The 13,082-nt window shown below is 41.7% G+C and overlaps 1 protein-coding gene across 2 annotated transcripts in view; it reads right to left on the reverse strand.

Annotated features, from left to right (window-relative positions):
• The window catches only part of SMYD3 (SET and MYND domain containing 3), a 612,222-nt gene that overhangs the window by 399,739 nt on the left and 199,401 nt on the right, over positions 1 to 13,082 (reverse strand). The gene's annotated exons all lie outside the window — the stretch shown is intronic.

Below are 13,082 nucleotides of genomic sequence, written 5' to 3' on the forward strand. Positions count from 1 at the left end.
TACCAACATTTTCCAGGGCAAGATTCAGACCCAGGAACCCTAATACAACAGCTTTATAACCCACTGACAAAGTGCATGCCCCATTCACCACTAGCTGTTTGCTCATATGAAAGAGAACCCTTGTGCTAGAGATCTGCTCTGGGCCACTTAAGTTCCAGAGTTCAATCACTGCTGCTCAGTCCCTTTTTTTTTTTTTTTTTGCTGTTTTTCATGGTTGTTGCTTTTATCATCACTGGTTTACTAATTCACACAGTGAAAACAGTGACCTTAAAAGCAGATTTATAGTTATTCACCATTATAGACTAACAGCCGTGATAAACAGTCCAGCAAAACACAGATGCTCCACATTCTGATTATTCATCATATATTTTGGGTGCCTCCATCACAGTGGCAGGCCTAAAAATTGAGAGCTCTGCAATCAAATTCCACTGCCAAATGACAATGTGCTGGCCCTACCCTCTGGAAAATAAATGTTCAGTACAATTGAAAGCTACATATACTCTAATTAAGAAATGTGGTTTTATCATATATGGAGTATGTGAAACAGCTGCATTTTATTTCTGAACATTAAAATAAAGCCAACAACAGGCAAGCAGTCATGACTCAAAATAGTGATGAAAGCTTGAGTTAAAGCCGTTATCTACCCTACAAAAGATTTGCCGGTACGGGCAACCCCTTTAAGTGTAACCCTGATGATATTAGCAAAAGAAATCTTTTGACAGCAAAGTTTATTCCAGTTCCCTGACAAAATACGGACAACTTCCCTACAGAACACGAGCCATAAAATTTCACTCAGTAATTTCTGCATCAAGTCCATAACTTTGGGTTTTAGCACAGTTTCGGGGAAAAAATGACAGGGCGGAGTCCTACTGGAAGGAGCTACTGATTATATTAGACTGACTAAGGCTGCCTGAAGCTGAAGGAGGGTGTACTATACAGAAACCGACTACAGCCTTTAATGTAGAAGATGGCACATGATTTGCAGGTCACTTGGGGAGCTATGGAGAGTTGGTGGCAGAAGCTTAATGTATAAGTGGAACAACAGACAGTAGGGCCGATAGCCACCATGGGTTCTGGGGCAAGATGGGGGGAGCAGCTCCTGCTCTCAGAAAGGGTGGGTCTTGGGCAGAAGGGGAAGCCAGCCCTCACCACCCACACGCACACAGACGTCTTCAGAGCTATGCGGCGTAGCACTCCGGCTGAGATTTAAATGGCCCAGGCCTCCAGCCACTGCTGCTACTACTGCCGTGGCAGTGGTGGCTGGAGCCTCAGGCCCCTTGGAATCTCCGGGCCCTGAGGTAACTGCCCCCTCTGTTCCCACCACTGGCTGGCCTGACAACAGACATCTGTTAAACAATCCCCAACCCTTGTGCTGACCTCAGAGAATTTGCAGACAACCCAAAGCTGGTCCATGCCTATTCACAGACCTGGAACTCCTACCTCTGCTGTGAGAGACTAGGGCACCATATTCAGCAATAAACATAGACTTCCACAATTTGTTTATTCCACTCATAGTTTAGGAATGCTCCAGGGTTGCTCACTGATGTTAAGCTCTCACACAGGAGCTGTCGTGAGTCATGCTTTCTGCTCTCGCTGCTTGGCACGGAGATCCCATTCCCTCCTGGCAGATGATAATGCGGTCTGTTGCTCATGGCTGCCTCACCTCTTTTCTGGCATATGAGCATGAATCCCATCAGTGCTAAAGAAGTGCCTACAGAACACTGCTCTATATCCAACATGTAATACCTAAATCATATCAAATCTGTCCTCCACGTCCCACATTGACTTGACGTAGAATATGCTCAGGGGATCTTACATCTGTAACTTCACTAGACACTGAAAATCATGGACCAAATAGACACACTGGATATATGACTTATTACAAAGTCTATAACCCACTAACCATCCCCTAATTACCTGACCTCCCCTCTATGACTGGAGTGGTGTTAACTAGCCATTTCACCTGGAATGATCCCTTGAAATGTATGTTAACTACTTTGTCTGAACAATCTGCCCCACCTTGTATTTAACTGTAATGCTCAGCACATTCCCCAGACCTGCAGGAGAGTGCTGTGTAAACTTGAAAGCTTGCCTCACTCACTGACAGAAGTTGGTCCAATAAAAGATATTATCTCACCCCCCTTATCCATATAGGTATGGAGTCACATGCATGGCCTCAGTCATTGTCTTCAGGGGGAGTCATGGCCTGGGTCCAGGGTATCTAAAATATTTCCTCAAGCCCCAACATGAGGACCATGGGCAGCAACTCTGCTCCTCTAGCACAAAAGTACTCTCCAGGGGGAGGTTAAAGCTTGTCTGTTCAGGAGAAAGGTCCTTCATGGGGACTGGTCTGAGGCTGCGGAATGAACTCCACCAGGAGCTAAGCACCGTCACAGAAATCACCACCTTCACTCCAAGCGTAGGGCAAACTTCTTCAACTTGTTTTTTCTCATTAACACCGAGCAACAGGTAGACAACTAAAGCAGAAGCTGTACACCAAAACCCACAACAAACAGACAAACAAAACAAACAAAAACACACTCCACCACACATACACCATTTCTCCCTTGGGGAGAGGATGACAGAACAAACCACACAAAAAATGTTTGTTGTGTCATGTGATGCAGTACTAGAAGTTGCTTAGATACTGTCATGATGAGAACCATATAAAAACTTGTGTGAAATCAAATATAAAAAGGGGCAATATAAGAAGGCTACCTTCCCCTATTACAGTGGGGAGGAGGTGTTCTGAGAGAGATCTGGAGAAATGATAGTGAAACTGAGTGCTTGTGAGAGCTGCCTTGTATCTTCGTATTAATGTATTTCTATCCACATGGCAAACTAGGATTTGTTCACACCCATGGTGTCCACATGAGGGAGTCACAGGGCAGCACCTTGGTGCACATTGCTATTCATATCCCTGTATTTCCAACAACGGGGCAGCGTAGACATAGCTCATGTGTTCTTTTGCTGTTGTCTGTCACCAGCTCTCAGGAGGGAGGCCCTGCTTTGCAGGGGCTTTGGCAGCATTAAAGTTTGTTTCAAACAAACAAACAAACAAAACCCCGAACAATGTGGCAACTCTTCATCAATTCAAATACCCCTAGATAGTACAAGATGATTTAATAGAACCATTAAGAAATGCAAATATCAAAACCGAGTAACTGCAAGGTTTAATTACTGTATCCCGGGTATTCCAATACTAAATCCTTCCTATAGTGATTCTCATTCAACGTCATGTCTAAAATTAGATTGTAACATCTTATGGGCAGAGACCACAGCATGTGGTTTTATTCACTCTCTCAAGCATTCCAAAATGCATATTTTGTATAAACATGCTATCCTTTAGCTGCATTTTAATATGTTAATGAATATTAATTTGTTTCTGTAAAACAAGCGGGCAAATATGCCTATTTGAATTTTGAAGGAATTTATTTATATGTAAGTACACCAATCATAATAGTCTAGTGATAATATTCTCTGCATTTTAAAACTGCCTCATTTAATTGGGGACATGAATGTTTATTACACACTTGACAACTGAGGGAGTTTTATGAAAGACAACTTTTTTTTTAAGAACACATGAATTATTTCTGAGGAAGGCTACACTCCAAAATTATTCCACTGACTTTCCACTGATTCCATTTATACTTTAAAAAAAACCCCACTAAGTGTCCCTTTTTATGTAAAGGAGGGAAACGTGATGGGAATCATTCTAAAGTAATTTTCCCTGCTGGTTTATTTTTTCTCGGTTGTGTTGACCGGATTTTATTCAGTTTAATATAATTCTACTATGGCAACAGTTGCATCAGTTTCAGATCACACACTGTAGGATGAAAGACACCATCCTTCTCCTATCCCAGCACTTTGATCTTCTTAGAGCTGGACTTAAAAGCCCAGTTTTTCAGATTTTCATGGCTGAGAGACTATGCATATAGAAGATTTCTAGTTGATTGCAAAGGCTTTCCCATTTATAATTAATCTAGTGAAAGCCTTTTCCTTTGAAAGCTCATTTGTGCTACACAGTATATTCAGCAGTCAGAGGGTTAACACATGAAATGGATCACTGGGCTGAAAATAAAAATCATGTTAAAAAAATGCTACACCAGGAGAATTAGGCACAACATAAATTGTAACCAGTGAGAATTCTCAACAGTAAAATAAAGCCTTGTACTCCCAGCATTTTCATTAGTTTTCCAGTAGTGCTGAATGCGGTGTGAATTACAATGAGCTAGAAAGCAGTGGCTGCTTCCTTTAAAGAACATGTACTGTGCAGAAAGAAGTCATGTCTTCCAATCACACTGTGCAGGTCACTAGCTGTTATATGATGATATATATTCTAGCACTTTAAAATTACATATTCCCTGTTACTGAATGTTGCAAATACCCTGCAAAACAATACATGTTTAGCAGATTACAAAACAAGCTGCCCTATAATGTAAATTCTTGTAGAAAATGCTGCAGAGTGGTTTAAATCAGCTCAAGCAGAATTCTGTGGCAAATCTTTTTTCTGGGAGAGTACTCTTCAGTCCAGACAGTAAGTTCTGTATACTCATTAGAACAGCTGCATATAAGATGACAACTAAAAAGCCAGAATAAGAAGAAAATGCAGGTTGGTACAAGGTCCTAATGTATTAGTGGTGTCCTGGACAGAAGTAATAATTGACTACCAGAAGAAAAAAAAAAAAAAAAAAAAGCAAATAAGGTTACATAATATGCCACAGTACAACATATGTGACTGTAATGAAGCAGACAACACCATATACAGACGACACCATATACAGGAGATGAACAAACATGCATGTGCAGAACCACTATTCCCTCTGAAACAATTATTTCAAAAGCTATTTTAGTGCTAAGCATTCCAGCTGCATTTCACAGAAGGATTTGAGTCACTGAGTTCAGATCCAGATCTCAGCCCCAGTTTCCCCAAAGACTCATTTGGGGGCTCTGGTTGAGGCCCATTATAGAGACAGATTGAGTAAGTAAAGCTGGAATTCAGGTCTGGATGCAAACTTCATGGCTCAGGTCAAGCCTGGTGTTCAGGTTAAGCCCCTACTCGTAATAAAAATATGAAACGTAAATAACTAGCAAAGAACCATACAATTCCCTGTGGTGTGCTGATCTCAAAACATTTTCCCTGGCTGCTTGGTATTCACTGACATTTTTTTCCAATCTGCATGACAGCTGATTGGAATAAGGACAGAAAGAGGCCCAAACAAGGGAAAGCCTGAGCGTACTGAGGAGAATCCCTGGACCTCACATCCAAGAAGCTCATTTGGACTCTGACAGACACAACTGGAGTAGTTGTTGATAACAGATACAGCCTCTTGGCAGGAGAGGTGGCGTTTAACCTGGCTGGTCAGGGCTTGTTCTGTCAGAAAAAGACCACTCCATGAGGGGAAGGAGAAGAACCACACAACTCTCTCATTACTTGTTTCTAACTAAAGCACCCTACATGAACTACTGAAGAAACTGTAAACAAAATGGGCAAGAAAGGATCAAGACAGACACCCTAAGGCTCCATCTCAAGCCAAAATAGGCTGAGAAGGGACTAAGGGCAGTTTGCTCACACATCCCTATATAGCCTCAGTATCCAGCATAATGTAACACTGGGTGCATACTAGGGATATTAATGAATAGTCAACTAACCGATTAGCAGGAACTTATTGATAGAACTATCGATTAGTCAAATCTCCCCCAGCTGCCATTTTGCATTGAACAGCTGAGAGAAGACCATGCGTAAAGGCGCTGAGTCGGTCCTTCCTCTGTGCATTTCCTTTCACTCAGCCTGGGAGAGAGGTGGGGGGGGGGGGGAAGGTGGCAGAGACCAACTCAGTGCCTTCACACACGACTTTCCTAAGCTGTACAATGAAGAGCGGCAGCTGGGGAGATCATGCTGTGAACTGGCGCTAGCCAGACTGAGCATCGGGACTGCCTACCCTTATTGACTAATCAACTAGTCAACAGAAAATGTTGACTAATTAATTAGGAAAGTAATCACATTTTAACATCCCTAGTGCATACAGGCAGCAGATCGCTGATCTAAGGTGCACGCGCACCTGAAATGGAGCACCCATAGGGACGGAGCTCAAAGAAGAAATGGAAGAACTCAAAATTTCTCCATCAGTATCAAGCAGAGCATTTCGGGACATGTTTTTCACAGAGTCCTGACCTGCAACATGAAACTGTAAACTAGGGAACTTTCATCACCTCCTTTCATTCATCTGTATTTATTTTTAAGAGTAGTGTAAACTAGTGGTGCTATACTTTTGCATATTATTTTCAAAACGCTGCACCCATTAGCCTGTTCTCAACAGAAGCATTTGTTAAGGGGTAATACCATACCATATTCTTCTTCTGAGGCTTAAAGACAGACACTTGCTATTTAACAGACTGAAGCAAATAGTTAACATGCATTTTGACTCTTTTCAGAAACAACTATTTTGATCTTTCTTTTGTGGATTTTTTAAAATTCAAATAGCAAGCTATTTGCAAAAGTAATTAAAATGGAGTAATTACCGAAAAGAAAGGAATACTATTTAATTAGACTAGTACTGTTATTTGCTGGTTTTTTGTTTTGTGTTCTGTCTTCCTGTTTAGAATTTTTTTTTAACGTTAGGACTTTACGTAACAATAGTCCAGCTCACGTCCATGTTCACGTCGATTCCAATAAGGTGATACCCAAGCTCTCCCTTGAAGTGGGATTGGAGGACTGCTCTGCTGAAAGCAGCTTCATGTTTGGCACGCTGAGTGATGACATAACGGGTGGTGAATATGTGTACTGAAAATGAGGTTGCAGCCCTGCAGATCTTGTGGCTAGGCACCTGGGCTTTTCAGGCTTGAGCTCAAGTTGAGACGGCTGTAAAAGGCAGTTCTGGGACCTTGGCTAGGTTGTAACAGGTATGGAGACAGTCTCTGATCTGGAAAGAGACACGTTGTGAAAGAAACAGGGAGTCATTTCATCCGTTCTGCCACCACCAGCTTCCTGGTAAGCCCAATGGATGCAAAAAGGGCATTGCACTGGGGCTTGTCACTGGGACCACCAAGCTGACCCTCTAGCTTCTTGTACTTCTACAGCAACAGAGAAGTAGAGTGGTCCCATGATACCGAGCCTGTTTCAGTGCTGAGCACCGTTTCCTGCAAAAGAGTCCTTCCTCGGCGCTGGATCTTGAATCTATGCTGGAGCACTCAGCATTGAAGCAGTCTGTGCCATATCTCTGTTGCCTGCAGGGACTGGGTGAAGAACAGATTCTGTAATTGTCTCAAGCAGCAATCCTGCTTTTTTGGTCCTGGGTTTCAAGGCCCTGCATTATCTTGTAGCACTCAGGTTGATGCCCCTCCCCCAGACAAGAGTCATGGGGTCACTGCGTGACAGACTTCTGACACGTGCTGCGCGAATTAAAACCTTGGTCTTATGGCATGCCCCGGAGCTCTGAAAGGGGTGAAGGGTCGGGAAAGATTTCACTCACACCCTCCAGTAGTAAATCAACTATAACACTAAAGTACTCCTGTCTGTTACGAAGGTCAGCAAATGTTTTAACTGCATAATATGTAAAACAGTTTTACATTATATTATCAATAAAACCCATTGCCTTGAACTTCACCTATTTTTACAAATGTTAAGGAAAAAAAGAAGTACACATTAAGGTAATCTGTTAAGAGCACTTATATTTTGCCAGCTGTTTGGTGTGATTGGAGTGCTACACATTTGCATAACTTTTGGATTACCTAGACACAGAGAGAAAAGCAAGCACAAAGAGAAGCCAGTGATTTATCAAGTGGTTTTTCAGGAAGGAAGAGTAATTTTCCTATACAAGCCATCTGTACAGTTTACTATGTAAATAATTCTTCTGTTCAAGACTACGGATTCAATATTTTATTTGTGGATTTAACATATAGAGCACATTCCCACTTCAATTCTGTTCCACCAACAGAAGCCTCATTAAGAACGAGCCATTAACACAACAGCTACACTAGCAGGCAGAAGAATGAACACATCTATACTTAGCAAATTATCTTTTTTCCTCCTTTAATGTTTAACTAGTTACTAGCAGAAAATTTTAACAACAGATTTAAGGTTCTTGCTACAATTCAAACTCAAGTCACAACTAAACTACTTAATACACAATTATGGTCAGAAAGCTAAGTAAAAATGATGGCTTCTTAATAAACATCTTGAGGCTTTATTTATTTGTATGGCATCTATCACCATAGCGTTTAGGAGGACAAAAAAAATAAAGCTGTTCCCTGTATATATTCAGAGTGTTATCTTCTGGCTTTACCAAAGAAATAAAATATGATTGCACTGCTCTTGTTCCTCCTCCTAGCCCTGCAGAGCCAAAGCAGCTAAGAGACAGAGATGGAGTCTATTCCTTCTGGTGCTTAATCAACTGAATTATTTACTAAGTTCCAAACATAGAATTGGGAGGTGAATGAGCTGGAAAGAATCCAGCTGGACTTTCAGCTCTCTGGCTGGGTTTGCAGAAGACTGGATGTCAGGGAAGCCATCTTCTTATCCAACTTGATATAAAATAATAGACAACTGACAGGGAATTCTATGGTGCCACTTTTACACAGTCACTTCTGAGAGTAAAACTCTGCACTGTGAATTTACAATAGATAGGTCTCTCTCTTGCAAAGTGAACATCTGATTCAGTGCCATTAAATTCCATTTTATTTGTCTCCTCTCTCCTCCTCCTAATTAGGTTCTTGTAAGCATTACGTTTCCTTTTAATTACTTATATTTAGAGCCCTGCAAATCCGCAGATAGCTGCAGCTATATGCATCCGCAGATGTGGATACCAATATCCACAGCTCATTTGTGCAGACATGGATATGGATGCAGATACAAATTTTGTATCTAGAACCCTTCATATGTGCAGATATCCGCTTTACAGCCACAGCTCATTTTTGCAGATAGAGATGCGAATACAAATTTTGTATTCGTGCAGGGGTCTACTTCTATTGCCATAACTTGGTGGTGGCTAGAGCAGTACATTTTCACTATTGCAGTCATGTGTTCTTCAGAAATGCAGATGTAAAGCAATCTAAGAGATGAAGAAGTCATGGAAAAAGACAATAGTAAAGAAATCTTTCCTTGGAATTCCAATGCCTAATTTACTAATTAACACACAAATAAAATGGTGAAGTTATAGACCTATGTCTAACATTTTTCTATGACAGGGAAATCAACGATGTGCCATCACACTTAATGTAAGCTGACGGTTACTGACATTTCTTTTTCATAAAAGATGCTCATTAAAAACCACAGGTATTTGAATAAGCAAGTAAGGAATTACTAAATAATTAGGTAGCACAGGTTTTAATTTAATCATCTAGGGAATTTAGGGCCTTCACCTTCTTCGAGACCAGGTCAGTACTTATGCCATATAAGAATTACATAGTAGATTACTGTTCTCATTAGAGTTTAAAGATTAATATTGTGACATCGTCTGTCTTGAGGCAGACCAACATACACAAATCCTTAATACAAACTTAAAAATAGAATGTAGGGCTGTCAATCGCAGTTAACTCACACGATTAACTCAAAAAAATTAATTGAAATTCAAAAATTAATCACGATTAATCGTAGTTTTAATCAAGCTGTTAAAGAATAGACTAACAATTGAAATTTATTAAATATTTTGGATGTTTTTCTACATTTTCAAATGTATTGATTTCAATTACAACACATATTACCAAGTGTACAGTGCTCACTTTGTATTATTTTTAACAAATACCGGTATGTGCACTGCAAAAAGGATAAAATAAATAGTATTTTTCAATTCAGCTCATACAAGTACTGTAGTGCAATGTCTTTATTGTGAAAGTGCAACTTGTGTTTTTGTCATTGTGAAAATGACGTCACTTTTGTAGCCAGCATTGCCGTTAAATGTCTGCCAGATATGCGAAACATTCATATGCCCTTTGTGATTTGGCCACCATTCCAGAGAACATGCTTCCATGCTGATGATGTCAGACAAATAATGGTTTAATTAAATTTGTTACTGAATTTCTTGGGGAAGAATGGTATGTCTCCAACTTTGTGTTTATACTGTATTCTACATGTATCTCATTTTATGGGAGTCTCAGATGAAGATCCAACACATCTTGTTTGTTTTAAGAACCTCTTTCACTGATGATTTTACAAAACACGAAGAAGGTACCAATGTGAGATTTCTAAAGACAGGTATAGCCCTCAATCCAAGATTTCAGAATCGGAAGTGCCTTCCTCTCAGATTTTGGGATGAGGAGTGGAGTATACGGATGTAATAATGTAGTCGATTAACCAAGAAGCAAAAGTTTATAGGTTAATGCTATAGACTACATGCATTTGCCCTGTCCCGCCCAGCCCCCCTCCAGTAAATTTTTTAGTAGGCTGGCCAGCAGCCAAGACAAGTCCTGGCGTGGGACAGCGCCGGGACCTACCCTGGCTGTGGCTCTGCGTTTAAAGTGTATTAGGAGCAGGGTGGGCAGGCAGCCCGGCTCAGTTCTGGCTCATGCCGAGTCCGGGAGCTCAGACACACACTCTATATCAGAAGCAGCAGCATGGGGTGACAGGCAGCCAGTCTGTGAGGGGAGCTGGTTTTTAAACTTGTGGACAAGCTCCTGCCTGGCACCCCACATTGCTGCCTAGGGTTGCCAGGCATCCAGGATTGGCCTGGACACTCTGGTATTTGCGGCCTCTGTCCAGTAAAAAAAAAAACAGAAAATGTCTGTTCTTCTCAGATGGAAGGTAATAGAAGGCTGCAGGGGGAGCAGTGAGCATGGGGATTTAAAGGCACGGTGCCTTTTTCTTTTGTGTCTTTTTTTGGCTCAACAACTTTGGTCCCTTGGTTTTTTCCCCTCAACCAATTTTTTTCCCCGACATGTTCAGTATTTTTTGGTAAAGTATCTGGCAATCCTACTGCTGCTTATGATACAGAGGCAGCAGCGCAGAGTGGCAGGGGTCTCCTCAGCAGTGGGGCCAGAGCACACTGGCTACTGGCCCTGCCCCCGGGTACTATAGAATAGTCGAGTAACCGCTAAGAATTCCAATAGTTAACATCCCTAGTGGAGCACACTTTCAGAGGTCTTAAAAGAGTAACATTAGGATACAGGAACAAGAAAACCCAAACCACCATAAAAGAAAATAAACCTGCTGCTAGTGGCATCTGATGATGAAAATGAACATGTGCTGCTCTGAAGTGCTTTGGATCGTTACTGACCAGAACCCATCAGCAGCATAGATGCAAAGCCTCTGGAACTGTAGTGAAAGCATGAAGGGAGATATGAATCTTTAGCACATCTGGCCAGTAAATATGTTGTGACACCAGTTATAACAGTACCATGCACAGGGCTGGACTAAGGGGTGGGCAAGCCGGGCAGCTGCTCGGGGTGCCAACCGATGGAGGGTGCATGATGGCAGCTGTAAGGGGCACACCAGTAGCGGTGGCCGGGCCGGGCAGTGCACACGCCATGCACCGCGGGGGCAGGCCTGCGCATGCGCCATGCACCCCGGGGATGGACCCGTGCACCCTGGGGGGGGCAGGCCCACGCATGCACCATGCGCCGGGGGGGCAGCGCCGTTCAACCGGGCCCAGGGTGCCAAAAATGGCTCGGGCCAGCCCTGACCATGCACATGGTTGTTTTCACTTTCAGGTGGCATTCTAAATAAGGAGGCAGCAGCATTCTCTCTTGCAAATATAAATAAAACTTGTTTGTCTGAGTGACTGTAGGCCCTGAAATTTTATATTGTCTTAATTTTGAATGCAATTTTTGTACATAATTCTACATTTGTAAGTTTAATTTTCACGATAAAAGAGATTGCACTATGGTAATTGAAGTGAACTGAAAAATGCTATTTCTTTTATTTTTACAGTGTCAATAGTTATAAAAAATATAAAGTGAACACTGTACTCTTTGTATTCTGTGTTGTAATTGAAATCAATATATTTGAAAATGTGAAAAGCATCCAAAAACATTTATATCAATGTCATTCTATTATTGTTTAAGGGCACGCTTAATCACATGATTAATTACGATTAGTCTTTTTAATCGCTTGACAATCCTAGAATGTACTTTAAATAATTATTATTAATTTTTAGGATTTTCAAGATCTTGCTCCTGTCAGTGATTGGGAACAACAAAGCTTGGGTAAAGGCAGTAAAAGACACTTCCCAAGTAGAAATCAGTCACATGTAGCAGCTGAATTCATGTGAAAGGATGGAATCTTTCAGGAAGAGTTCTGCATGCTTAGAGTTCTGCATCCTTTTTAGTATGGGGGGACAAATCCTCTGCCTGAGTCTCATGAGTACTTTCAGAAGCAGCCCCCCCATTCCTAACACAGATGTGGGAGCATCGCAGTCAGCGTGGCTCCTCCCCCAAGCCTCTTCTTTCAAAAGGCCAATATGGCACTCAAGCTGCTCGCACAGGCAGAAACTGGTGGCCATGTGGAAGAGATTGGCATCCTGCAAGGATGCGTTTTGCTCCTACGTGGCCCCGTTGTGATTACGTACATGGGTAACACAGGACCCTACGGCTTGGTCTACACTAGGAGCGTCCATCAGTATAAATATACTGCTCAGTAATGTGGAAAATCCACAACCCTGAGGGTTAAATGAGTAGAACTGTTGCTCAGCGTGGACAGCATTGTTGACAGGAGGGTTTCTCCCGTTGACATCGCTATCAGTTCTTGGGGAGACAGATTATCTACGCGGACAAGAGAAGCTCTCCTGTCAGTGTAGGCAGCTTCTTCACTGAGCGTTACACTGGTGCAGCTACATTGCTGCAGTGTTCTACTAAGTGAACACAAGCCCTTTCTGTCATTTACGTTTATGCTATCTTGATAGATCTTGGGATTTACTATTAGCTTACCAGGAAAATTTAAGTATAAAATACATTTTTTCTACCTATTGAAAGGAAATCTTAAAATGATCTCCCCTGACTGGCACACAGGAAGTTGTTGATGTTAAAACCTAATATTCAAGAGACCTAAAATGTTACCATCCTCAAGGGCATGTCTTTTTTGACAGAGACTCAATATAATTGAACGGAATTTGCCTCTGAAGGCAGAAAACTCCCTGCAGGATAGTGTTTCC

Source organism: Pelodiscus sinensis, chromosome 3 (genome assembly GCF_049634645.1).
Source record: "Pelodiscus sinensis isolate JC-2024 chromosome 3, ASM4963464v1, whole genome shotgun sequence".
Classification (NCBI taxonomy): Eukaryota; Metazoa; Chordata; order Testudines; family Trionychidae; genus Pelodiscus; species Pelodiscus sinensis.